This window comes from Stomoxys calcitrans, chromosome 4 (genome assembly GCF_963082655.1).
Source record: "Stomoxys calcitrans chromosome 4, idStoCalc2.1, whole genome shotgun sequence".
NCBI classification, from domain to species: domain Eukaryota; kingdom Metazoa; phylum Arthropoda; class Insecta; order Diptera; family Muscidae; genus Stomoxys; species Stomoxys calcitrans.
In genome coordinates this window covers 70566861-70592994 of record NC_081555.1, presented here as the reverse complement: position 1 = coordinate 70592994, position 26134 = coordinate 70566861, and the positions used below count along the sequence as shown (strand labels likewise).

The following is a 26134-nucleotide window of genomic DNA, read 5'->3' as shown; positions in this document are numbered from 1 at the left end:
TTAAAGATTATTCTTGGTAAGGTTAGGTTAGGTTAGTTTTAAGTGACAGTCTGCCATCAGACTCACTTAGACGTTTTCATTCACAGGAACAGAAGAAGGAAGATGCTTTCTAGTTTCTATCGTTAAATCATCCAGATCCATTTAAAAAGCCCGATAACTTGCGAATGTTCACATCCGCTAAATCAGGCAGGTTAAAGAAATGAGAACCTAAGGTGTAACTTCTTCCAACTGCTAGTGCGGGACATACACAGTAGGTGTTCTATAGTCTCTTCTTCCTCGATGTCCTCACAGCTTCTGCTGCTGGCAACCTTCAGTCTGTCAACATGTTTTCCGATTAGACAGTGACCTGTCATGGCAGACACAATGACTGAGACGTTTGTTCTACCTAATGACAGTAAAGCGGTAGACCTTTTCAAACCTAGATTAGGCCACATAACTTTGGAATGTTCACAGCCCCCTGTTTCTGAAAACTTAGCTTACATGTCGCTAGAGGCATACCCAAAGGTTCCAGTTTCCCTGAAATATGTAAAGTAGTTCCTAGTCTCTCAAGCTCTTCCGCTTTACAATTCCAGAACAGGTGAATTTTGAACTGTTCAGCCACCTCGTTGAGAGATCTGCGACAGTCGAGGGCAGTTTTTGTATTCAGAAATACATTCTCCAGGGATTTAATGGCTGCCTGGCTGTCTGACATTATATCTTAGCCGTTCCACCACTTCCTTAATTGCAAAGATCTCCTCTTGTTACACACTGCAGTGGTCGGGTAATCTTTTCGATATGACCAATTATAGATCTTTAGAGCACACCCCAAAGCCCATCTGGTCGTTTAATTTGGAAATATCCGTATATGTAACTTCTGTTACCAGGGATATCGTAGTTCCAATCGGTTCTATCAGGAATAGTGGTACAGTACTTTTTCTCAAAAAAGCGTCTCAGTACGGTGTAATCCACATTGCCTGGAACATCGGATCTTGTATCAATGATAACACAGTGTCCGTAGCCGCCACATAACCAAAGAGAAAGCTCCCTTAGCCTCACGGCAGTAGTCGCCACAATGTCCAGAGGTATTAGATGTAGCATTAAATTCAGTGCATCAGATGGTGTTGGCTTAATGCGCCCCTTGGAAGCAATATAATTATCATAATTTGCCGAAGACAATGAAATTTTTAAAATTCCGGGGGTGATAAGCGCACCCCCAAAGGCCTTTCTACGCTTACTCACGAAGATTCAAAACCAGCTAAACCGGTTTTCACGATATTTTCACAGATGGTAGAGTTTGGTTCCCCGGTGAAAATAGGGTAGATTGCCGCAACCTAAAAATTACCCCACAATAGCCACTAGGATAGCGGACCCTCCCTTCAAAACCAACCCAAATTGACATGTTGCGGCAATATAGGTATCAAATGAAAGGTAATTGGAAGTAGAATACGAAACTGATATAAAAATTAGAGTGCAAGTACCAGAAGGCCGGTACACCCCAAAGACCAACCCCAAACGGACACATAGACCGATCGACACAATATGGAATTCAAACGAAAGTTACTTGAGAGCAGAATACGAAACTTGTATAAAAATTTGGGGCTAATTCCCAGGAGTGTCGCCCCACCCGAAAACTATGTCCCAAATGGACATGTATACCAAACAGGACAATATGGTATTCTAGTGAGTGGTATTTGAGAGTTGAATACGAATAATAATTATTTTTCAAATTTGGGACATGTCAAAAGGGGATCGCAAACACTTAAAAACAGAGCGAGGCGCACCGTGCCAGCTAGTTTCTTATACAAATCTCTCTATGTTATAATAAAAATTATCAATATTTTTAACCTCCATCCATCGATACAGAACAGTCTAACTTAACTGTTATTTATTTTTTTGCTCATAAACCCAGATAAAGCAAATGGTCATTGTAGCTTATTCAGATGTTATTTTATTATCGTAAACAAACAGTCATGATGCAGAGTAATTTATTTCGATTAAGCCCACCTCACTTATTTAATTTAATTGAAATATTTGCCTCCAAGTATCGCAACCCCCAGACATTCATGTTGTGTTTGTATTCCGCACAGTTACCGGGCCATTTGGAAAAGCGAAAAAAAAATGTTGCAATTTCCTGCATCTCATCCGAGAGTTGCGAACACATGTAAGGCTTAAATTGTAACTGGTTTAGATGCTTCTAAGAATTTATAGCAGGAAGTATATGCTGCATGCATTTTTAGACTACCGCCTTTGCACGATGCAGACCAGATGCACTACGGGCAATAACCACTACCATCAACAGCATTGGAAGAAACAATGCATCCTGCTTGGTTGAGTAACTTTTCTTGTTAGGTAAAAGCAAAAAAAACATCGGCATTCATACCTGGGCACATACTTTGCTTAAGAGCGACGGCATAAGTACACCACTTAGAAGGAAAATGGGAAATCTAAGAAGATATGAGTATTTCATAGGCGAGGGATGTGAATGGAAGTTTCGTGGTAAATTCAAATTTAGTGACATCCCTGCAAGGACATTTCTATGAAAGCTTAATTTGGCAAGTTCTCCACCATTAATTAAATTTCGATAAAATATGGTGAATCATAAATTTTAACAAAATGCCATGCAAATCTAACATATACATGTTGTCAAATTTTGTCGAAACAGATATTGCAAAATTTTTCTGTGCAAAACATGTTATAGAAACCAGGGCTGCAGAGTCGACCAATTTTAACTCAACTCCGAATCCGGACACTTAAAAATGCTATATTTTATACCCACCACTAAAAAATGGGGATGATACCCAACCTAGAAAATATGGGTATCTAATGAATGGTATTAGCGAGTAGGTTACGAATATGTAAAAACGAAAAATAAAAATTGGACCAGGGAAGGACCTTGAGAATATTGGACCCTGGCCAACATAGGAACCAAATGAAAGGTATTAAGGAGCAGTCTACTGCACTGTTCCAATTTTCATTTTTAATCCAAAATATAGGATGAGGAGGAGGATGATAATGAGTATGAAGACATCATATCGTGGGTGTAAAGAGAGCCCACATTAAATATACTCCTGACGGCATTAGAATGTGATTGCCAAATCTACGCGGCAATCCCTGGGTAGCGCTAACGATAATGGGTCGCTGAAGGATCAAGGGGCATTTGTCCCAGAAACGGACTTCAGAATCTCTTTCCTGGACTCAGAACTTGGAGGTGCGCCATATAAAGTGAATTTGTTCCCAAATTTCGTCCGCAATATCCGTCCGGCCGTTCAACAGATAAACGAAATCACGATACCGTTGGAACGAGTGAGGCTATTAAAAATTAAACTAATTACTTAAAAATGGTCTTGTACTACGTTTTAAAGTGATTAATGGGCAAAATTTTTCCCGAACTGAGCTTTCAAACTGTTCGAAAACTGAGCTTTTTCAAAAAAACTGTGCAAGTTTTTAATATTTTTAAATGTCCATTGCAGGAAATGCAGGATAAATATGGAAAAACTAAAAAGTGAAAGAACAAACATAAAATTTTAATATTTTTTTTCCAAAACCATACACAATTTCAGTGAAGTGTTTTCTTAGGACAAAATTTTTGTAAAATTTTTATGTAGAATTTTTCAATCAAACGTTTTTAAAAGACAAAATTGAAAAAAAAAAATCTCTATTTTTCCAAAATTTGTCTAAAGGGAAACTTTCAAAAAGATTATTTCTAAAGATAAAATTCGATGAAAACTCCTTTAAAGACAAAATTTCTATGAGATGTTTTCTAAAGACTAAATTCAAATAAATTTTTATCCAAAGACAAAAAGTCTGTCAATTTTTTTCCAAAGAAAAAAATGTCGATCAATTTTTCCCTAAAGACAAAATTTCAGTGAAATTTTTCTAAAGAAAAAATTGCAATAAAATGTTGCCACATACAAACTTTTAACTAAAATTTTTTTAAAGACAAAACTTCAATCAAGTTTTATATGAAAACACAATTAGAAAAAAATTTTTTTTAAACAATAAAGTTGTTTCTCATGACATAATTTCAATGACATTTTTTAAAACAGCAAAATTTCAATAATTTTTTATACCCTCCCCCATAAGATGGGGGGTATACTAATATCGTCATTCTGTTTGTAACTACTCGAAATATTCGTCTGAGACCCCATAAAGTATATATATTCTTGATCGTCGCGACATTTTATGTCGATCTAGCCATGTCCGTCCGCCTGTCCGTCCGTCCGTCTGTCTGTCGAAAGCACGCTAACTTCCGAAGGAGTAAAGCTAGCCGCTTGAAATTTTGCACAAATACTTCTTATTAGAGTAGGTCGGTTGGTATTGTAAATGGGCCATATCGGTCCATGTTTTGATATAGCTGCCATATAAACCGATCTTGGGTCTTGACTTCTTAAGCCTCTAGAGCCTCTAGAGTGCGCAATTCTTATCCGATTAGAATTAAATTTTGAACGACGTGTTTTGTTGTGATATCCAACAACTTTGCCAAGTATGGTTCAAATTGGTCCACAACCTGATATAGCTGTCATATAAACCGATCTTGGGTCTTGACTTCTTGAGCCTCTAGAGTGCGCAATTCTTATCCGATTGGAATGAAATTTTGCACGACGTGTTTGTTTATGATATCCAACAACTTTGCCAAGTATAGTTCAAATCGGTCCATAACCTGATATAGCTGCCATATAAACCGATCTTGGGTCTTGACTTCTTGAGCCTCTAGAGGGCGCAATTCTTATCCGATCAGAATGAAATTTTGCACGACGTGTTTTGTTATGATATCCAACAACTTTGCCAAGTATGGTTTAAATCGGTTCATAACCTGATATAGCTGCCATATAAACCGATCTTGGATCTTGACTTCTTGAGCCTCTAGAGTGCGCAATTCTTATCCGATTTGCCTGAAATTATGTACTACAGATCTCATGACCATCAACATACGTGTTTATTATGATCTGAATCGGTCTATAGCCCGATACAGCTCCCATATAAATCGATCTCTCTATTTTACTTCTTGAGCCTCCAAAGGGCGCAATTCTTATTCGAATTGGCTGACATTTTACACAGGTCTCCAACATGTAATAATATAACAATAGCAGAGCAAATCTTTTCTTATATCCCTTTTTGCCTAAGAAGAGATGCCGGGAGAAGAACTCGGCAAATGCGATCCATGGTGGAGGGTATGTAAGATTCGGCCCGGCCGAACTTAGCACGCTTTTACTTGTTTCTTAAGACAATGTTTCATGAAAATTTTCTACAGCTTAAATTTATATTGCAACATTTTAAGACAAAATTTTAATGAAATTTTTTCTAAAGACAAGATTTTGAATAAATTTTTTCTAAAGACTAAATTTTAATGAATTTATTTTTTTAAATATAACAATTTGTTTTTTTCCGAAACGCGTCCCATAGTGGTTGGTGTGTGTCGCTATCTCTGGCTATCCTTTTCCATTTGCAAAGAAAATCTCGGATCATTGAGCTCGTCTCGAAAGAGAAACAAACAAAAATTGTAAAATTTGATTATCTTCGCCCTAATAGGCAACAAACTTGAAAGTGAATTTGTTTTTTGTTGAAACATTTTTGTCTATTCTGGCCGGAGTAGGAGTCGAGCAAATTATCTCAACGTCGACTGATAGAAACCAAATTAATAAGAATGATCTTCAAACAAATTTTCTATGATAATGATAAAAATTTAAATAAATCTTATATACCCTCCACCATGGATCGCATTAGTCGAGTTCTTTGCGCGGTATCTCTTTTTAGACTAACAAAGAATTTTGAATAAGAACTGTTATGCTATTGGAGGAGGCCACGGTAGCGCAGAGGTTAGCATGTCCGCCTATGACGCTGAACGCCTGGGTTCGAATCCTGGCGAGACCAAAAGAAAAAATTGTCAGCGGTGGTTTTCCCCTCCTAATGCTAGCAACATTTGTGAGGTACTATGCCAGTAGAACTCCTCTCCAAAAAGGTGTCGCATTGCGACACGCCGTTCGGACTCGGCTATAAAAAGGAGGCCCCTTATCATAGAGCTTAAAACTTGAATCGGACTGCACTCATTGATATGTGAGAAGTTTGCCCCTGTTCCTTAGTGGAATGTTCATGGGCAAAATTTGAAATTTGCAATTTGCAATGCTATTGGAGCTATATAAAGTTATAGTCCGATTCGGACCATAAATGAATGCTGAATATTGAAGAAGTCATTGTGTAATATTTCAGTTCATTCGGATAAGAATTTGGCTCAAGAAGCAAAATCGGGAGATCGGTTTATAGGGAGCCATATCATTGATCGATTCAGACCATATAAGACACTTATGTTGAAGGTCATGAGAGAAGCCGTTGTACAAAATTCCTTCCAAATCGGATGAGAATTGCGCCCTCTAGAGGCTCAAGAAGTCAAGATCCCAGATTGGTTTATATGACAGCTACACCAAAACACTACGTGCAAAATTTCAGTCAAATCGGACGAGAATTGCGCCCTCTAGAGGCTCAAGAAGTCATGACCCAAGATCGGTTTATATGGTCGCTATATCAAAATATAGACCGATTTAGCCCATTTACAATCCCAACCCACCTACACTTATAAAAAGTATTTGTGCAAAATTTCAAGCGGCTAGCTTTACTCCTTCGAAAGTTATCGAGCTTTCGACAGACAGACGGACGGACGGACATGGCTAGATCGACTTAAAATGACATGTCGATCAAGAATATATATACTTTATGGGGTCTCAGACGCATATTCCAAGGTGTTACAAACAGAATGACGAAATAAGTATACCCCATCCTATGGTGGAGGGTATAAAAATGTGCAAGTCTGGACTAAACTGAATATTCTACGAAAATCTTACATCAGGGAAATGTTGCATAAAAATCAAATTTTAACTTTTTAAAATTTCACGAAAATTAAATCTATGAAATGCCATTTTGGACAGAATTTTTTTTTTAATAAATTTATTGTTTTTCTTTTAAATTCATTATCATTTTATGTGCCCATTTCAATGAATTTACGTTTCAATTTCAAAAACAGAACTTCACTTCACTGCTGTGTTTGAAACAAAGAAATTGTCATAGCCCTCACTGTTTGTTCAAATGTTGGGAGCTACAACAGAAGTCATTTAACTTCAAATGTGCACCCCACGCACTGCAGACAACGCCAAGTCAAAGCCCTCTTAACACCAAAATAAAAGACCCACATCTTGAGCTAAATACAAAACAAAAACAACAGAAAAAAGGTATTGTTCCCCATGTTGGATGATTGAAAGCCGAGTTGGTAGTCAGTACCCAATGGCAACAAATATCTACAATGCATGCGTTTTAAGTGCTTGGTATGGCCATATACATACGTCAAACTACCCATGGAACGTGATTCAGAAATTTTTGTTTGTTTTTCAGAGTAGACACAAGGAAGAAATTGCAGCAGCACCCGGTAGCAGCAGAACATTAGGAAGACAAACAAGCAAACGTTCAGCATCTCCTCAACGAAGGAAGGAACAATGAAATGTTGTCTGGGCAACTTTCCGGGAGTGCAACAAAAATTATGTTGACACAAAGGGAAAATATGCTGCAGGGAGGAGATGGGCATATGAGCGATATTTCGTTAGATTTCACGCGTTTGAAGTGACTACGCTCATGCACAGCTCACGACGTGTTAAAAACTCTCACCAAAAGTTCACAAAGTTAATTATTAATTATTTTCCATTAATGAAAATGGGTCGATAATGAGTACTCTCAAGTTTTAGCCCAGTGATAAAGCAGCTCCTATTAATAGGATGCTGGAGAAGAGCCGGACGAAAATATACCGTGCTTCATATTCTAGCCTGGATACGAACTGGCATTCAGCGGACATGGTACCTCAGCTTCAAAGAGGCTTGTATTGAGAAACAAAATAAAAGCAGAGAAATCGCATGTACCTCCTGATACTCTGGCGTTATACTGAGGATTACCTCTCAAATCACTTCCATGGGTGTAGGTTAGGTTAGGATGAGAAGAGGGTGCGGATATTATTCCGTCCCATGCTACTATAGACATATGCCTAAGCCAGTAGTCGCCTTGCTGTGTGCTCTAAAAACTTAAAAGTAATGGGAGTAAGTAAATGGCAAATTTGAAAACCGTTTGGGCGAGACACTTGCTCATGAAGATAGCAGCCTTATCACTAGGGTGTCTTATGCCAATTCTCTATTTTATCTGACTCACGCGTGATAAGACCACTTCTCATTCACGATCTCCTCTCTACTGCAAGCTTTCCCAGTGTTGCCAGTATTGGGGATTTCTCCCCAAATCGAGGATTTATTTTTGAAAATGGGGACAAAATTTTCGACTTGTGGATGTGTTGGGGATTCGAAACAAAAATGGGGGATTTATTCGGGGAGGAATTTTAATTTCAAAATTTTGCCTTACTACGTTTTATTGTAATTTTTGATAAACATGTAGATAACATAAATCGCAACAATTTACAACAAGTCATGCTTGGTGTGTTTTATTTTAGTTCATTATATGCAAATCAAATAGATACGTTATTTTTATCTGTTATCAAATGATATCGATAACAATTCAGGACAACTTTCCACTGAAACTCTATCGGAAACATCAACCTGGCACTGGATAGGACTAAAATAAAACACAGCAATTGCACCAATGAGGGGTTTTGTCAATGGAGCGGAGCATGACTAATTTTGTCAGAGCGGGAGCGTCATTTTTAAAACCCGGAGCGGTGTGGTTTCCAATCTCAAAATCCGCTCCGCTCCGGCAAAACAAAAACCTTTTAAATACACATTTTTTTTTTTTTTTTTTTGTTAAAGAACTTGTTATTTTGGCGAATTGGAGCAACAATTTAAAATTATTGATCTAACACTACATAACTTAAGAGTTATCTTTCGTAAAATCGTTATCGAAAACATATTAGAGAACCAATTTTAAACCAATATTAAAAGGTTTCGGCTTAAAGTCAAAACAAGTAAAAACGAGCTAAGTTCGGTCGGGCCGAATCTTATATACCATCATTGATCGCATTAGCCAAGTTCTTTGCAAGGTTTCTCTCTATAGGCAGAAACTAAAAAGGATCAAGCAACAAACTCCATTGAATTTTATACCCGCCACCATATGGTTAGGGGTATACTCATTTAACCATTCCGTTTGCAACACAACGAAATATCAATTTCTGTCCCACAAAGTATAAATGTATATTCTGAATCATCGTTAAATTCTAAATAGATTTAACGATATTTTGTGTCTGTCCGTCCGTCTGTTGTAATCACGCTATGGCATTAAAAAATTGCGATATTGAGCTAAAATTTCGCACAGATTCGAATTTTGTCTATACGTAGGTTAAGTTTATGAATGAGCCAAATCGAACTATACTTAGATATAGCTGCCATGTAGACCGATCTCCTGGTTTAGGGTATTAAGCTCCAAAAACCGCTTTTATTATCCAATTTTGCTGAAATTTTAGACCGCGAGTTGCACTGGGTCCCTCGACAACTGAACGGAATATGGCCCATATCGGGCCATGATTAGATACAGCTGCCATATAGACCGAGCTACCAATATTGGATCTGCCCATAACAGGCGCGCTTACCACTCGATTTTATTGAAATTAAGAACAGTGAGTTTTATTTGGACTATCGATATACAGAACATGTATGGTCCAGATCAGACTGTTTTTAGATATAGTAAGCTCATGGACCAATGTGCCTATTAAGGGTTTTAAGATCAAATATTACCAGGTTTCGATAAAATTTGGAACAGTGAGTTCTATTATGACCGTCGACATCCAAACCGAATATGGTCCAGGTCGGAAATTGTTAGGATATAGTATAGTTGTTATTGTTAAGCGATTTCGCTGAAATTTTAGACAGTGATTTGGTCTTGGCCTTTTGTTCTCCGAACTGAACATGGTCCAGATTGGACTACATTTAGATATAGTTGCCATATGGCCCGATATGCCGATTTAGGATGTTAATCTCATAAAAAGTCGTATTTCCCAATTTCGCTGAAAATTACCATATTTGCATAAAACTGCCAAATGGACCGATCTATGATCACAAACCATAAAGTCCTTATTTATAACATGATTTCTCTGAAATTTGAAACTGTTACTTGTATAAGACTTCTCGGCACCTGAACCGAATATACTATGCGTGGACATTTGTATACATATACAAGGTTTATAATAAAATAGGATAGTAAATAATAATAATAATAGGATAATAAATAATAATAATAATAGGATAATAAATAATAATACTTGACAAGAAGGTCATAAAAGTAACCAGTTTGCGAAATTTCAACCAAATCGGATAACAATTACGTCATATAAATGCTTAATAAATCATTGGGGTAGATCAATTTTTAGGGGCGTTTTATAAAGATAAAGTCCGATATAGACGGCGATCATGAATGTCGGAGTTGAAAATGGCTTCATGTAGTAAATGTTCTGACAAATTTAGTATGTGACTTGTTCTACGACGATGTGTAAATGAAGAAAATTAAAAAAATAGTTTAAATCTAAAGGAGCGGGGGACCGGAGCGGAAAAAAGTTACCCGCTCAGGATACCTTTTCGTCCCTGTTTTTTGTTCAATAAAGTGGTGCCTTGCATCGCCTTCTATTGTATGATATCGAAAACTATCAATCCCATCCAGCTTGGCACTCGGCATCACTCCTGTGCTACTAACTTGCATATAATACATAATGCTTAAAAACAGACCTTATACCGTTATCCATTTTTATACCCTCCACCATAAGATGGAGGGTATACTAATTTCGTCATTCTGTTTGTAACTTCTCGAAATATTCGTCTGAGACCCCATAAAGTATATATATTCTTGATTGTCGCGGCATTTTATGTCGATCTAGCCATGTCCGTCCGTCCGTCCGTCTGTCGAAAGCACGCTAACTTCCGAAGGAGTAAAGCTAGCCGCTCGAAATTTTGCACAAATATTTCTTATTAGTGTAGGTCGGTTGGTATTGTAAATGGGCCATATCGGTCCATGTTTTGATATAGCTGCCATATAAACCGATCTTGGGTCTTGATTTCTTGAGCCTCTAGAGTGCGCAATTCTTATCCGATTGGAATAAAATTTGGCACGACATGTTTTGTTATGATATCCAGTAACTATGCCAAGTGTGGTTCAAATCGGTTCATAACCTGATATAGCTGCCATATAAACCGATCTTGGGTCTTGACTTCTTGAGCCTCTAGAGTGCGCAATTCTTATCCGATTGAAATGAAATTTTGCACGACGTGTTTTGTTATGATATTTAACAACTGTGCCAAGTATGGTTCAAATCGGTCCATAACCTGATATAGCTGTCATATAAACCGATCTTGGGTCTTGACTTCTTGAGCCTCTAGAGGGCGCAATTCTTATCCGATTGGAATGAAATTTTGCACGACATGTTTTGTTATGATATCCAACAAATATGCCAAGAATGGTCTATAACCTGATATAGCTGTCATATAAACCGATCTTGGGTCTTGATTTCTTGAGCCTCTAGAGGGCACAATTCTTATCCGATTTGAATGAATTTTTGCACGAAATATTTCGTTATGATATCCAACAACTGTGCCAAGTGTGGTTCAAATCGGTTCATAACCTGATATAGCTGTCATATAAACAGATCTGGGGATTTTACTTCTTGAGCTTCTAGAGGGCTCAATTCCTATCCGATTTGGCTGAAATTTTGCATGACGTATTTTATTCTTACTTTGAACAACTGGGTCAAATAAGGTTAAAATCGGTTCATAACCTGATATAGCTGCCATGTAAACCGATCTGGGATCTTGACTCCTAGACCCCTAGAGGTCGCAATTATTATCCGATATGCCTGAAATTTTGTACGACGGATCCTCTCATGACCAACAACAAACGTGTTTATTATGGTCTGAATCGGTCTATAGCCCGATACAGATCCCATATAAATCGTTCTCTCTATTTTACTTCGTGAGCCCCCAATGGGCGCAATTCTTATACGAATTGGGTGAAATTTTACACAGGTCTCCAACATATAATTTAATTGAGGTCCGAACTGGACCATATCTTGATATCGCTCTAATAGCAGAGCAACTCTTTTCTTATATCCTTTTTTGCCTAAGAAGAGATGCCGGGGAAAGAACTCGACAAATGCGATCCATGGTGGAGGGTATATAAGATTCGGCCCGGCCGAACTTAGCACGCTTTTACTTGTTTACTCTTCAAACATTCTATATCCGTGCCTTCAAGTGACACGCATGCTTATTGGGTTTTACGCTGGTTGACGCATGTGTTGTCCAGGAATTGAATTCTAATATACAAATATTAATACAGATCACAAATTTTGGTTTTACTTTGAAAAACAGCAATTCAAAATTGTTTGAGGACTTTTTTGGGGAAATTCACTCGTAGTTGGGGATTTTTGGGGACAAAGATTTCGAAATTCGAGGACAAGGGACAAAAAAATACTGGCAACACTGAGCATTCCCAACAATAGCAGCTACGCTTTCTGTCTGACACTTAAATGAAAAGATACAAAATGTCTTTGTGTCTGTTTACTGGGTATCTATTGTCGAAACGCTTTCCTATTGTCCCAAGGAAGAAATATGTCTTCTTTTCTTTCTGTCTCAGGATTTGTATGCCAAACAAAAGATTTGGGTTCTTTTGAAATTTTTTCTAAATAATATCCAAAGGCAATACCATTGGCGTTTAAGCATTCCTCCGGAAAGCCAAACAGGAAATATTTACCACCTTGTGGTTGTCTACAACATTCCTTCATTACAACCAGCACTTAATTGTGACCCCATCAAGTCACCTTCGTGACTCTTAATGTTGTGTTGAAGTATCACATGGGCAACAGCAACAACAAGCGGGGAAATATATACATAAAACCTGTTCCTTTCGCTCACAACACTCATACATATTAGCGAAAGAGTCGACAGATAACAGTACAAGTTGAAAATGATGTTAAAAAAGTTTGAGGAGAGAGCTCAGAACATATATATATATATATATATATGTATGAAACATTCATATACATATGTAAGGAGAGAGTTCAGTTGCAAATGTTACACAGAGTGAGGGCCGATCGTTCGTTACAATCAATGCAAACTGTTAACTTATTGAATACTCACACATTGGCTTATGAATATTTGTAATAAATACAGCAGTAAAAGACTATGAGTCATTATAAAAGGAAAGGTATTTCCCACAAATCGCCCTTAGGGGAAAATGGCCATATCGCGTTTAAAGTCTATGCTTTTGTATACTCACCACCATAGGATGGAGGATATATTAATTTTGTCATTCGGTTTGCAACACAAAGACATATCCATTCCCATATATTTTCCATACGCAGGTTAAGTTCTTGAACGTGCCAAATCGGATACGATTTGGATATAGCTCCCAGATAGCCCGATTTAGTTTCTTAAACCTACAACTGCCGCATTTATTGCCCAAATTGGCTGAATTGGAACAATGAGTTGCACTAGTATGGCGCATTTATTATCCCAATTTTTCTTAAATTTTCTAGATCGCTCGATATACACATCAAATATGGTTTGCTGAAATTGTATTGCAATTGGATATTTGCCCATGAACATTCCATTAAGGGACAGGGGCAAACTTCTCACATATCACCGAGTGATGTCCGATTCAAGTTTAACCTCAACGATAAGGGGCCTCCGAGTCCGAACAGCGTGCCGCAGAGCGACACCTCTTTGGGGAAAAGTTTTTACATGACAAAGTACCTTACAAATGTCGCCAGCATTAGAGGGGATAACCACCGCTGAAATTTTTTTTCTGTTGTTCTAACCTCAATTCGAACCCAGGCGTTCAGCGTCATATCTGGACATGTGGTGGCCTCCCCGTGAGTTGTATTAGGTCCTCCATATATGTGATGAGCATGGTCGAGATCGGATCATGTTTAGATATTGATGGCGTATTTTTACCCGATTTAGCCGAAATTTGTAAAGGGAGCTGTTAGTTAGACACCCATGTTATGTGTGATTGAGATCGGGCTATATTTCGGTATAGCTGCCATAGAGCCCAATCTTCACCATAAAAGGCGCATTTATTCTCCTATTTTGGTTTGATTTGAAATTTGAAACAGTGATATGAAATTTGAAACAGTGAGCTGTCATATAGATCGATCATCCGAATTAATCACATGAATGAAATTTTAAACTACTTGTATAGAACTTCTTCCTCTAAACAGGGCAAGCAAATAAAAACAAATCAAAGAAAAATCAGCTGTTGTTCGGCAAATTTTTACTGAAAATTGTTCGCGTACTTTTACTGGCAAATTTTAATTGGCTCTTATTCTCCTGCAAATTTTTACTGGAAAAGTATGCGAACAAAACTATTGTTTAAAACAACGCATGGTTATGTTAGTGACATCAGTCGCACATGATTTTGCAAAATAGTTTTTCTAGTTTTCCTTACTCTAGCATCGAGCGATGTTGGACTTTAATCCACCTCTTTCACAAACTTTTCATAAAATAAGTATTAACGTATGATCCAAATTATATGGTAAAACAAGTAAAATATAAACCCAGCCACGCTAAGTTCGGCCGGGCCGAATCCTATATAGCCTCCACCATGGATAGCATTTGTTGGGTTTGAACGATTTTTTCATATATACAATATATATATGAGCTATATTAAGTTATTGACAGATATGGACCGTTCTTGTCATGTCTGTTAGAAGTCGAAATGCCTCGAAAATTTCGGGCATTTCGAGTAAAAATTGTGCCCTCCAGAGGTTCAGAAAGTCAAATTGGGAGATCGATTTATGTGGCAGCAATACTAGCTGATCAACCGATTTTGACAGTACTTGGAACAGTGGTTGGAATTCATACCAAAACGACATATGCAAAATTTCAACCAAATTGGATAAGAATTGTGCCATCTAGAAGCCCAAGAAATCTAATCGGGATATCGGTTTATATGGCACAGTTGTAGGAAGTCATACCAAAACGACATGTTAAAAATTTCAACCAAATTGGATAAGAATCTCGCATTCTAAAAGTTCAGCTATATCATGTTATGAACCGATATGAACTATACTTAGAACACCATGTGCAAAATTTCAACCAAATCGGATAAGCGCCCTCTAGAAGCTCAAGAAGTCAAGACCCAAAATCGGTTTATATGACAGTTATATCAAAACATAAACCGATTTGGCCCATTTACAATCCCAACTGACCTACACTAATAAGAAGTATTTGTGCAAAATTTCAAGTGCCTTGCTTAACACCTCCGAAAGTTAGTTACTCCTCCGATTTGGCTGTTTTGGTACCACTTCTAACAACTGTGCTAAGTATGGTTGATGTCGGTTCATAACTCGATAAAGCTGCCTTATAAACCGATCTCCCGATTAGACTTCTTGAGCAAATGTTTTACACCAAAACTGCCAAATGAATGCCCCAAACATTTATAAAAAAAAATTTCAACCTACCAAACTTCAGGCCAACCAAAAAATTTTAAGCTGAAAATAATTTGTCAACTCATATGCATGTGCAGTTCAACCGGCAAGAATGGGGTCATCACTTCACCCATCACTGCTGCTGCAATCGTTTCCATGGTAGCTTGTTTTATTGCTGGCAATGATGGTTTATGGCAATGGTGTTGATAGTGAGGATGATGATGTTGTAGGCTGGAGTGACGATGACACCGCAATACATTGTGAGGGTAATGTCTGTACATCGTGTGTTAAGGCGCTGCATCGAATGACGAGAAACACACAAAAAAATCATTTGCATGACTCGCATTTGTAGGCTATGTATGTTAGCTAGCCGTGGTGTCTGTGGAAATTGCTATTGTAACTCTGTAAATTCGGGGTAAAGTTTCAACACTTTGGAGAAATATGAGTTAAATAATAGGAAATTTAGGTTCTGTTGGTAAATAGTACCACAGCTGACTGCTAACAGAACAACCGAACAAAATAATCGTTTATTGGAGCGGTGAATTACATACATAGTGGAAACGCGTTCAAGTGGGGCAATGCCTCGTCATTTCAACAGTGACTATAGCACAGCAGCAAGTAGCTTAAACTTCCCTTACAAAGCTGCTGAAAATTCAGCAAGCTTTTTGTTGAGAAGTCTTAAGTTGTGCAGATTTTCCATAGCATCTACACGCAAAAAAATAAAACATCTAAAATATTTTTGGTACAGTAACTTATATAGTTACTGTGTAACATTTCCCTCCATTTTTGTACGTTAGTCATAAATTTGCCACATTTTGATCGACTCAAAAAAGTATACGGCGGTCTGTCGCAATATTTATTCGACCACATTCAAATTAGACACAGGTCTAGAAATGCCAGTTCAGGTTTGGTTAGCTATTACAATTTTGCAAGGATTTGCCCCTATTGTATTCATCACTTGGATGTATTTAATTCTTGTATTTTATAGCAAACAAAGTCTCAAATTTTGTTTCCAAAAGAAGTTTTCTTGGCAAATATTTTTTTATGTCTAATGAACTATTTTTTAGGGTGTATAATGAGTGTTCTTTTCGGAAAAGGTTATATTTACTAGGGCTGTCCCAAAAGTAGTAGCCGACCTAACAAAGAAAACGCAACAAATTTGCGAAATAATTTCTTTACTTCTCAACATAACCTCATTTTAGATCGACACTCTTTTCCAGCGATTTCAATAGCTTCTACACCCTGCTTGCAGTAAAAACTGTCTAGCTTCTTAAAAAAGCCAATTTCCACCTCTTCATTACTGATCAATATATTTTCCGCCGAGCCATTTTTACACCCTCCACCAAAGGATGGGGGTATACCGATTTCGTCATTCCGTTTATAACATCTCGAAATATGCGTCTAAGACCCCATAACGCATATATATATTCTTGATCGTCTGTAAACTTTTTAAGTCGATCTAGCCATGTCCGTCCCTCTGTCGACTGTCGAAAGTACGCTAACTTTTGAAGCAGTAAAACAAGGCGCTTTAAACTTTGCATAAAATACTTCTTGTTAGTGTAAGTCGGTTGAAATAGCAAATGGGCCTAATCGGTTTATGTTTTGATATAACTGTCATATAAACCGATTTTGGGTCTTGACTTGTTGAGCCTCTAGAGGGCGCAATTATTATCCGATTTTGCTGAAATTTTCACGTGGTGTTTTGGTACCACTTCTAACAACTGTGCTAAGTATGGTTGATGTCGGTTCATAACCTGATAAAGCTGCCTTATAAACCGATCTCCCGATTAGACTTCTTGAGCATCTAGAGGCCGCAATTCTTACCCGATTTGGCTGAAATTTTGCACATATCGTTGAGGAATGACTTCTAATAACTGTTTCAATGAATTTATAACCTCATATAGCTAACATATAAACCGATGTTGGTTCTTAACTTCTTGAGCTTCTAGAGGCCGCAATTATTATCCGATTTGGCTGAAATTTTGCATTAGTTGTTTTGTTATGACTTTCAACAACTATGGTCTATGGTATAGTCTAAATCGGTTCATAACCTGTTATAGCTGTCATATAAATCGATCACTCAATTTGACACTCTGAGCCACTGGAAGGCGCAATTTTACTCGATTTGCCTGACATTTTGGAGGTGGTATTTTTCTATGACTTCTAACAGCCACGACAAGTATGGTCCATATCGGCCAATAACTTGATATAGCTCCCACACAATCGATCTGCCGATTTGACTTCTTGAGCCTTTACAAGCCGCAATTTTTGTTCGATTTGGCTAAAATTTTTCATGTTGTGTTTTGTTATGATACGTGCCAAATACGGTTCAAATCAGTCTATAACCTGATATAGCTCCCATGTAAACCGGTCTCTCGATCATCCTTGTTCGGTTCTTAGAAGCTTTAATTCTTGCTGTTTTGACAAAAGTTTGGTATGAAAATAAAATTATGCCCTTCAACTAAATTCACTTTGTATAAATTTATAGCAGAATCCATGGTGGTGGGTTCCCAAGATTCGGCCCGGCCGAACTTAACACACTTTTATTTGTTTTAGTTTAGAACAAAAAAAAATAAATCGATGAAACTAAACCTGAATGCAAAAATTATTCATTAGCCAAAAACGAAATTTTCGACAAGAAGACCTATTTTGCAAAATACGTTGGAACTTTAAGACTTTATCATAGATCTATTTTTTTTTTTTTTTTTCAAAACAAAGATGTTACTTAAATTGGCTATGACATATGACATACTTTAATTGGCTATGACATAGCGTTCCAAGCGCCTCGATCTTCTGTGCTCATTCTAAAATCTCTGACACCAAGATTCGAGGGGTCTCCCACAACTTGATCTTTCCATCGGTCTTTTGGTAGATAAAGTTACTGACTGACCAAAGTAGATAAAGTTACTGACTGTCGCAAAGTTGTGGTTCCCAACTTTATCCATTTTCTTTATCTGCTCGCTTGTGCAAGGCTTTTTGGGAGCTGAAACCATTCATTTCGTCTTATCTCCCTCCATTCACTGCCAGACCCATTTTCACTGACTCTTTGGATTCTTTCATAGGCTGCAGTTACTACTTCCGGTGACCGACCTATGATATCGATGTCGTCGGCATAGGCGAGTAGCATGTGTTCTCTTGTGATTAGTGTGCCATATCTATTCACATCTGCATCTCGTATAATCTTCTCCAGCAGAATATTAAAGAGATCACACGATAGGCTGTCTCCTTGTCTGAATCCTCGTTTGGTATCAAATGGTTCGGAGAGTTTCTTTCCTATTCTTACTGAGGAACGCGTATCAGCAAGTGTCATCCCGCAGAGTCTTATTAATTTTGCAGGGATGCCAAACTCAGACATGACTTGAAATACCTTGGAACGTAAAGGAGTATCGAAGGCGGCTTTGTAGTCAACAAAGAGATGGTAGGTGTTGATTTGTCCTTCTCGGATCTTTTCCAGGATTTGGCGCAGTGTGAATATCTGATCTAGGGTTGATTTACCTGGTCTAAAGCCGCATTGATGGGGCCCAATTATCTCATTGACTTTAGGTTTTAATATTTCACACAGTACGCTCGAGAGTATCTTGTATGCGATGGGGAGGAGACTTATTCCTCTGTAGTTGGCACATTCCGTCTTGTCTCCTTTCTTGTGTACGGGACATAGTATGCTGAGGTTCCAAGCATCGGGTATGCGTTCTTCTAGCCAAATTGCGCAGATAAGCTGATGCATACGCCTTATCAGCGTGTCGCCTTCGGTCTTAAATATTTCAGCGGATAACCCGTCGGCTCCTGCTGCCTTGTTGTTCTTTAGTCGGGTCACTGCTACTTGGACCTCATTCTGACTAGGTGGTAAACATCATACAACATCATCAGGGATTGGTTCTGCGGTATCCTCTTCGCCGCCAACGTCGGACACTAGCAGTTGGGTAAAATGTTCTTTCCATATCCTCAGCATAATATCTGTGTCAGTTACCAGATTTCCTTCTTTGTCTCTGCAGGAGGATGTGCCAAAGCCATCGGTTTGATGTTTAATTCTTTGGTAGAATTTGCGGAATTCATTCTGACTCCTGTACTTCTCAATTCGCTCACACTCACATCTTTCCATTTCCTTTTTCTTCCTGCGAAATAGACTTTTCTCCCCTCTCCTTTTCTCCCGATACCTCTCCTTCATCTGGCGTTGCTACTGATTACAGAGTTGCTCTATATGCCGCATTCTTGGCTTGGCGGAACAATCACGTTTTTTTATCTGCACTTATTGTTTTCTATATTAATTTTTTTCGGAAATATATAAAGAAAAGCTAACCATTTAAACTAATAACAAGTAAAAGCGTGCTAAGTTCGGCCGGTCCGAATCTTGGAAACCCACCACAATGGATTCTGCATACCAAACTTCTGTCAAACCAGCAAAAATTATAGCTTCTAGGAACCGAACAAGGACGATCGAGAAACCGGTTTACATGAGAGTTATACAGTTGTTGGAAGTCATAAAATAACATGCAAAATTTCAGCCAAATCGGACAAAAATAGCTGCTTGTAAAGGCTCAGGAAGGAAGTCAAATCGGGCGATCGGTTTATATGGGAGCTATATCAGGTTATTGATCGATTTGGACAGTACTTAGGACAGTTGCTGACAGTCATAAACGTACACCAAGACCAAAATTTCAGCCAAATCGGAAATATCAGGTTATAGACCGATTTGATCCGTAGTTGAAACAGTTGTTGGAAGTTATAACAAAGCTCTACGCGCAAAATTTCAGTCAAATCGGATGAAAATTGCGGCTTCCAAGGGCTCAAGAAGTCAAACCTGGAGATCAGTTTATATGGGAGCTATATCTAAATCTGAATCGATATGGTCCATTTGCAATCTCCAACGACCTACATTGATATTAAGTATCTGTGACAAATTTCAAGCGGCCGTATGGAAGGACATGTATTCAGAACGACAAGATGACCAACAATATATGTTCTTTATGGGGGCTTAGACGAATATTTCGAGATGTTACAAACTGAGTGATTAGGTTAGTATACCCCCATTCTATGGTGATGACTATAAAGACGATGCCGGCAATGGCAGACATAATGGTTTTGTGGGTTGCCAATATAAGTTTTCTTGCCATTTTCCTCACTATAAACAGAATACTGTTTACTTTCTACCAAGTTATCGCCGACGTTTGCAAAAAAAATTTATTCGCTTCATGATAAAATATTTTTCAACCATGCTTCGCGCAAGTTTTTCGTTTGTTGTGATTTTTTAATGAGTCGAGCGTGGGTGTGCGTAAGTAGAATTTTTGTCTCGTGAGTGCAAAATCACTCACGTGCACATCTCTAATCGGTGTTGTAATTTTTTTAATGAGTCGAGCGTGGGTGCGCCTTATTAGAATTTTTGTCTCATGAGTGCAAAATCACTCACGTGCACATCTCTAATCGGTATGTCTCTGAGACTGCCGGACGAGTGTACGGTTTTTCAGGCAGAGGTCTTTGGCGTTACAGTGGCTACAAGAGAAATAAAGGTAAGAGAATTACCGCCCTCAAAATTCAGGATTTATGTGGGCAATATAGCGTCGCTTAAACCCTTGGGTTCGTGAACGGTATGGTCCAAGTGTATGGCGGATTGTTTGGAGTCACTGGGCAGGCTCCGGGTCCACAATGCGACGTTGATATGGGTTCCCAGACATGAAGAGAATCCAAGGAATGAGAGTTATCTTGATGAGGTTGAGGAGGACATTATCGAGCACCGGGTTTGAAGGTATGCAGGCTCTACTTTCTGGGGAGGCGGTTTGTTTGCGATCTGGGTGATCTTGCAAACGTACCTCTGGGAAATCTCCTGAGATTCTTTAACGGGATGGGATGGTTTTGACGGAGGGAGCGGTAAGGTCCGGCAAAGGCAGCTGTGTAATGGCAGCTCATACCTGTATAAAGTCAGCCACCTAATATTTTATGGTTGTAACGAAGGATCAGACTGCCATCTAGCACGGTTTTTATATTATTTGGACTGAGACCTTTCAAATCAAAGTGTTGTACTAGATATCGGTGATCAATTTTTTCCATATTAACAAATTCACTGAGATGGTTTGTTTTTCAGTGCTCCAATAAACATAACTAAACACCGTGGAGACTTGAAGTTTAAATCGTACTCTTCAAAGGGTTGCCATTTTTCGCAAAATAAGGTATTTATTTTAAAATACTATCTACATGTCAGGTCGGCTACTTTTGGGACCGCCCTCGTAAGTTATCTTGCGACATGGTGTGCATTAATCTCCATTTGTTCCATGGAAAACTATCTAAATATAGTCCTACATCATGATTGAAAAAAAAAAATAATATTTACAGTATCATGCAATTAAAACCACAAAGAAATTTTAAGCAACGGCAAGCGAAATTCGTTGGCATGGAACGAAGCGTTCCTGAAACATAAGATCGCTGTGAGAAGACATAATTGTGTCGAGGGAAGGAAAAGGAAGACCCAAAGTTTGGATTACAAACGGAAAGTAATGGTTGCCAAGAATTGCATTGCAAGAGCGCATTTTGCTTACCCGATTCGTTGATTAGCTGGAAATGGAAGATGGCTGCATGCTTTCAGCAGAGTGACACGCGTTTATGGCGATTTATGGTGTGTTCTACCTCGTTTATACATATACACACAAAAAAATAAATGTCACGGTTAAATGATTGCAAAACTTACCTTTTTGACGCTTTGTATCAATTAGACCTAGGGGCAGATGTAAATCTCCAACTCTGTAGGTAGGTGTGGATTAATCCAGTTTAAGTAGCAACTCGCAGATTTTGAAGTGGTCCACTTTGTCGGTGGTGGAGGGCGTTAACTCATACGTATACACTTTCTTGTTGTTATTTCTTTGGATTCTACGATGGCATATTTCCTTTTGTTTTGGCACTTGTTTTAGGATTTCTTCCTTGTTATTATGGTTATCTGTGTTTTAAGGATTCAATTTCACTTATTTGTCTCGATAAGATTTTGTTGTGATTTTTGTTATGTCTATGCTCTTGGGCTGCGAAATATAGAAAACAAAAAACAAGAATTTTATTTCATCCTTTTGGTTTTATTGATTTTTTTTCTATTCGACAGGAGGAACAATTCATTAATTTCATTTTATGACACACTCTCCTCTCGTTTTGTACTTTACAGTATTTTTTCTCACACAAACACTCATTCTCTCTTTCTGTTAAACTCACCAAGCTCCCCAGACATTAACAGTGCTGAGTAGAATAATAGCCATGACGATTTTTAATCTAAACGAATCAAAATAATGATAGTGGAGGAAAGAAATGACATTTAAATTTGGGGTAAATACCCATACTAAGTTTGCTAATTAAATGATATCTAAGATTAGAGAACGGTTAAAACATTTTTAAATTTGAAATGAAACCTTTCGAATAGGTAAGTAGATAGGTTTATATGGGGATCTACATATATCTAATCATAGGCCTCTCTAAACCTTTGACTGTTTTTTGTTTGTCGCATTAGAATACTTTGCATTCCAAATTTCTGCCTATTCGAATGAAAATTGACCCATGTATAAACTTAATAATCAGGACTTAAGTCAGTTTATGTGAGAACTATACCTTTTTATGGATCTATCACCACGGTATTTGTGATTTTTTTAGGTTACATTGAATAGATTCTCAACCAAGAAATTGAGTCCAGCTCAAGACACCTGTTTTAATCCACTATAATTCCCTAGGCCATGAGACGGGAAAGCATGTAGAGAGTATATTCGTATACGATGTCGAAACCATATCGACTTGAGACCTTTAAGAGTAACATTTGAAAGGTCTTCCAGGTCGGATAGGAACGCTCCATTCCAAATCCCCTTGAAGTCAACTCCTGCAATAATTGTGCGATATTTCCGTGTGTACCACCTAGTGCGCAGTTTGCAGTTATGACTCCTGTTTTCGTATTCAGAAATTTCTTGCCAAATGCCACTTTGTATATATTTTGTTCTCTTCTGGCCAATGTCTAACCAAACAGTCCTGGTAACTCGACAGATTTCAGCCCTGGTCGTTTTTTGGGAGTGAAGTTGGTCCCCTTTGACATTTTTTGGAATGTTATCGTTTGCTGGCACCGAAGTCAGCATTATATGATGTGCTCTGTGTTTTATTCAAGGATTCTATACATTTCGCCAGGCATTTCGTCCTCCTTGTCCTCGAATTCAAGACCTAGAGCCTATCAAAATAAACCCTCAACTACGTGGGCAAACGATTCCCCTCATCATCTTCTCGACTCCTCCTTGGAGGCATTCCAGGATTCAGTAATATGAGGTTAGGTCACTTGCGAAAGCATTAAGTGGATAGGCCCCATGAACATCATTCGGGATGTCAAATCTGCCGATTGAAAATGTCCTCAAGTAGAAGAAAACGTAAACAAAGAATGAATATAAAAAGAGAACAAGTTGACATCCTCAATGCAAGTACTGCTAAAACAAGAAAAGTTGTATGTCAGCTGATCGCTTAGCTTTAGCTTATTTAGTGAATTCTGGAGTCATCCGAAAAGATCGAGGTATCACTGTCTCAAACACGGAGCCCCTTTTTGCTATCAAGAAGTCAAAACGAGCCATTTTATGCGGCTACTTTGAGGAGGTACTTCTATTTTAAGGCATAAGAATTCTTTGCATACTAAATTTCAGTCCAGTCGGAAAAAATTAAGTCCTCTAGGCACTTTCGATGTAAAAACTAAAGCTGAGTTCATTTAGTCCACAGTCCTTTAATCCCAAATTAAGTCGAAATTAGAATATTTTTTGTGATGCAAGCATTAGCCTACAGCCTCTGCTTAAATTAATTCCTGTTCATAGTACTTTGCTCTTATTTTGCACAATACTGCAAATGTAGCATTCTTGTATGTGTGTGTGTGTCCGATATTTTCGTATCCGTTGTTAGGATACCCAACAACGGCCCAAGGCTACTTTTATTTACAACATTGGCAAGACATAGCGAGTGAAGTATTCTGCCTTGGCACCTGTAACACAGACGGTAAACTCTTGGGGCAACTTAAACGCTGCAGTTGTACTGCAGTTTCGATAAACGGACAGCAACAACAGCCACCACAATCACAAAATCGAAAATTCATAGTCATGAACGAGCACTTTTGATGCGAAACTTGTTAAAAGGGTCATTTGTATTCCTTCAAAAGTCAATGCGAAAATTTGCAACCCTTAAATGGGAACGAACGAACAACAAACACGACAGATAACTATTCGCCATTTAACACCACAGGCTCCCCGTAACCCGAAGCGACTTATGGGAGAAATAGATACATAAGCAACAACAATGAATGAGCCACCCACCCACCGAGCGTAACGAAATGACAAAATGAATGTCTTCATCAGGCGTATCGGTCTTTCCACTTCCACTTCCTTCTTGACAAGAAAGGCGCTTTTTCCGTTTTCATCGCTACGCACACCACTTGCTACTGCAGCTACTATTCTCCCATAGTGTTTGTTGTTGTTTTTTTTACTTTTTACTTCTCACACAAATGAATGGCTAAAAGAACACAAAATCCTTTATTTTCACTGTTAGCCCACATTTGTTCTTTTGTTGTGAATTCTCAACATTCTCATCCCTTTTTTTCAATTTCACATTTTTTTCCCTTTTTAACTTCGTCGTATCTCTTGGTAACACGCACACAATCGCAGACAGGTGGATACAAAATTTTCGTATTGGTTTTTCACAATTCTAAAATAATTTACATTTTATTTCCCTTATTTTTGTCACTTTTTGCCATGAACTCGCAACACTATTTTTAATTATATTTAAATCATAAATAGGGTTCTTTTTTTTAACTGCAGCAGCATTTTATTGCTGCGTTTGTGTTTCCGGCCAAACAATTATTCAAACGGCCACAATGCGGACGTTGCTGTCGCCTGCACTCATCAGCGATACAGTACGTAGTGTTTTTTTTTACGGAAAATTAGTTGATAAGTTAAACAAAATAGTGGTTAAACAAAATGCATAGGAATATACATATAATAGGGACTTAGTTATAGCGCACCTCCGCAAAAAAACCGTTTAAAATCAATTAAATCTGCCGACTGCCAGACCGTCCATATACACCGATTGCCCGATTTACGGTTATGGGCCCATTAAACTCGGTTTAAAAAAATTTGAAGAATCACACCTTTCGCACGTCTCGACCATTTGAAAAACTCCGTTCAACTGATTTGTGTTGTGTTCGTGTTAACCATACAGCCTTGCTTATTACTTTGTGGCTATTATGTTTAGTGGTGTCAATTTGCGTTAATACTACTCTCCCCATCTCTTTGGGAGAATAAAATGTCTCTCTCAGAGACTGCGCTCGTCTATTCTGTATGGCCAAGTGGCTGTGTTGTTGTTTTGGGGGGCTTTCCGCTTTTGTTTTGATGGCGTTGTTCGTCAGATCATTGTTTGGACTCTCATGAATGTGGAAAGAAGTACACTGAGAGGAATTAATTGTAACTACTACTTTAAAGCAAATACGTTCGCTCTTTTTACTCTTACGTTACGTTTACTTTTTACTCACACTTAATGATATGTAGAACATAATTTTGTACAAATCGCGCTAAAATTATGTCTACTACAGTTATAAAAGCGAGCATAGGTTGAAAGCCATATACAGGCAGTCAAATAAATTTACGGTTTTAAGTGCGACATTCTCCACCGTAGGCTTGACACGGTGTAAGAAATGCAAAATTTATCCAATGCAAAATTTGTCCACACCATTACAAACGAGCAATACACCCGGTGGTGGGGTTAAATTTTTTTTGGTCAATCGAACACAAAATTTCAGCT

General features: G+C 38.1%; 1 protein-coding gene across 4 annotated transcripts in view; it reads right to left on the bottom strand.

The window, feature by feature from the left end:
* Positions 1-25541, bottom strand: part of LOC106090029 (uncharacterized) — a 176420-nt gene extending 150879 nt beyond the window's left edge. Inside the window, exons 1-3 of one of the 4 annotated variants that reach the window (XM_013256069.2) lie at positions 25359-25541; positions 22547-22603; positions 22038-22362 (exon numbers count right to left, since the gene is read on the bottom strand). The gene's annotated coding sequence lies outside the window, so the exon portion shown is untranslated. Of the gene's footprint in view, positions 1-22037; positions 22363-22546; positions 22604-24654; positions 25017-25330 lie in introns of those variants that run through there. The other 3 variants (XM_013256071.2, XM_013256068.2, XM_013256070.2) reach the window with 3 other exon arrangements.
* Between the last annotated feature and the right edge of the window lie 593 nt (positions 25542-26134).